Below are 3,029 nucleotides of genomic sequence, written 5' to 3' on the forward strand. Positions count from 1 at the left end.
GGTTCTGAGTGGGTTTTACTTTATAACAGTCTTCAAACAATGTTCTTGACATGTACTTCCTGATGATACAATTTGATGTTCAGTGTATTAGTAACAAGGTCACTGCACTGAGGCTGGCCCAGAATTCCAGTATCTTTCAGTATTGCTAGACCCATAGTATTACTCTTTCTCTTTAAGTCCTATAAGATCTACTTCTCTCTGGTAACCTCAGCCAAAGACTCCTGGTGACATCTATCACACCCTTCTGTACGGTTTCCTTCTTTCATTGCTGTGTCCAGTGTAGGCATAATTATCATTCCGTGCTTGGATTTCAACTTTGCACCTGGTTCAGAAATCTGTCCCCAGGCCGAAAGCTGGAATAATCATGTGTTCACATCTAGAGTTCTCTTCTCTTCTCTTCTATCTTATCTTATCTCTTTCGATCTTTTCCCATAGTTTTGTGGTTGTTGTCAGCAGTAGAGTGAGAATGGTACAAGTTACTCCATCATACATAGTAGCAGAAGTCTTGACTGTTTTCTTAATATTATTCTGTTCTACAAATTCTGAAATTTCGAATTGATTTTATCTTTAACACATGGACTTCTTAAGAGAGAGTTTTCTTCCCATTGATGAGAACCTTTTGTGGGGAGTTGGGCGTTGTAATGTTAAGTCCCCTTTTTATTGTGTTGTGATCAGAAAATTGTGTTTGCTATTTCTACTTTTGGAATTTTTTGAGGCTACATTTTTTTGGCCTACTTTTCACACATGTTCTGACAATCTTATGAATTTATGAATCTTATGACTAAAAAGACTTATATGTGCTTATAGGATGAAACATTAACAACATAGCAACTGCAACTAACTTATTAATTATCTTGTTAATGTATTCCAAAATTACCTTTTTAAAAATCCACTTGAATTGCTATGTATTGAGAAAGGAAAAATACACTCTCTTGTTTTTAATTTTTTTCTTTTCAGTTTATGTCTCCTATGCTTTTTGAATTGTGACTATTAATGAATGTTATTTGGTACATGACTGTTAAATCATTACTAAAAATTGCAGTTTAGCATTATAAAGTTTTGCCTTTGTTTACTTAAGTGTAATTCCTACTTTTATTTAAACATTTAAAATCTTAAAAACTACTTCTTGCTTTATTTTCATTTGCCTCATATACCATTACTCATTTATTTCAGTCCACATATTCTCTTTTAAGTTTTTAGTTAAATTTAGGTTTTATGTGTATGTATGCCCTATTCCTGATAATTAGAAGGCATGTATTTTGGTTGTAGTAATCAACTAGATAATTTTTGTTAGGTCAGTGAGCTGGTTTCATGGATAAGATGCAAAGAGTAGGTCAGAGAAAGTTTATTTAGGAAGCAGATCAGCAAGAACGGGTGGATCCACCTCTCCGAGATTGGAGAGGTGGCCAGACAGTGAAGTAGCATTTGGCAGCAAATGCTTGAGGTTGAAAACTTTTTACAGCTTCCCGGCAGTAGGGGTAGGTCGCCATGGTGATGAAGTGGTGAACAAGGGCAGATAAGCACAGGAACTATTGCATGATGGGGTGGTTGTCTGTGTCATGCATGTAGGTCAGGAAGGGGCGATCACAGAAGGTTAGGTCAGCTTGTCTCTTTGTGACAAATACTTTGTGACAAAGAAGACAAATACTTTGGATAAAAGGTAGTTAGTCCAAAGCATGCTTAGGGGGTTGCAAGACAATTATCAGTAACTACTTCTGGGGAACTGATTTTGTCCCTTGTTAATGATTAGAAGGTGGGTTAAAATAAGCTCCTGAAAATGCACAACAAAGCTAAGCAATGTTAGAATACCTGCCGCACTGACTGAAGTTACTCCATTTTGGTTTTTCACCCTTTCAATTATTACTTTATATATCATTCTTAGGGTTTTAATTTCCTTACTCTGGTTTTTATTAATAGCAGTCCTAATGGCTTTTGTGCAAGGGAAGTTGTGTCACTGTGCAGGACTTTCACATACATTGCAAGATATTTTACATTTATTGCCCCACCCAGCAAATGCCAATGATAAACCCGCTATTGTGATTATTGAAACATTCCCATAGATAATAAAGTGTTTTCTAAGTTGGTAATACTCTTCTTGGTATATAAATATTCACTTCGAAAATAAATAGTTGCTGGGTGCAAAAGTAATTGCGGTTTTGACTGTGAATTTTAAATCACTATAACTCGACTCAAACACATCTTTATTAATCAAAATAGGAACCATTACAATCAACACATTGTTGCCAATGAGAAATACGTTTGTTTATTTCTGTAGCATAAAAATCCATGCTTCAGGATTCAACAAATACTTAGAAAAGCATTTTCCCTGCAAAAAGTTGTCAAGATGCTTGAAGAAGTGGTAATCAGTTGTTGAGAGATCAGATGAATATGGAGGATGACGCATAACTTTGTAGCCCAATTCATTCAACTTTTGAAGCTGTGGTTATGTGACGTGTGAGCAGGCATTGTCATAGAGAAGACTTGGCCCCTTTCTGTTGGCCAATGCCAGCTGCAGATGCATCTCATTGGTTTGCTGAGCATACTTCTCAGATGTAATGGCTTCATAAAGCTGTGGTGGATCAGACAGGCAGCAGACCACCAAACAAGAACTATGACCTTTCTTTGCTGCATGTTTGGTTTTGGGAAGTACTTTGGAGCTTCTTCTTGGTCCAACCACTGAACTGGTCGTCACACATTGTATAAAATCCACTTTTTGTTGCACATCACAATCCAATCAAGAAATGATTCATTGTTATTGCATAGAAAAAAAGGAGACAACACTTCAAAATGACATTTAAAAAATTTCAGTCAGCTCATGAGGCCCCACTTATTGAGCTTTTTCAACTTTCCAACTTGCTTCAAATGCCAAAAAACATAGAATGATCAACAATAAATTCTTCAGCAACTTCTCTTGTGGTTGTAATAGGATCTGCTTCCATGATTACTCTCCACTGGAGTGGTCAAACTTCCAATGGCCAGTCACTATACTCCTCATCTTCCAGGCTCTCATCTCCTTTGCAAAACCCACC

This window comes from Carlito syrichta, unplaced genomic scaffold, assembly GCF_000164805.1.
Source record: "Carlito syrichta isolate Samal-C Ts95f unplaced genomic scaffold, Tarsius_syrichta-2.0.1 Scaffold288787, whole genome shotgun sequence".
Lineage (NCBI taxonomy): Eukaryota > Metazoa > Chordata > Mammalia > Primates > Tarsiidae > Carlito > Carlito syrichta.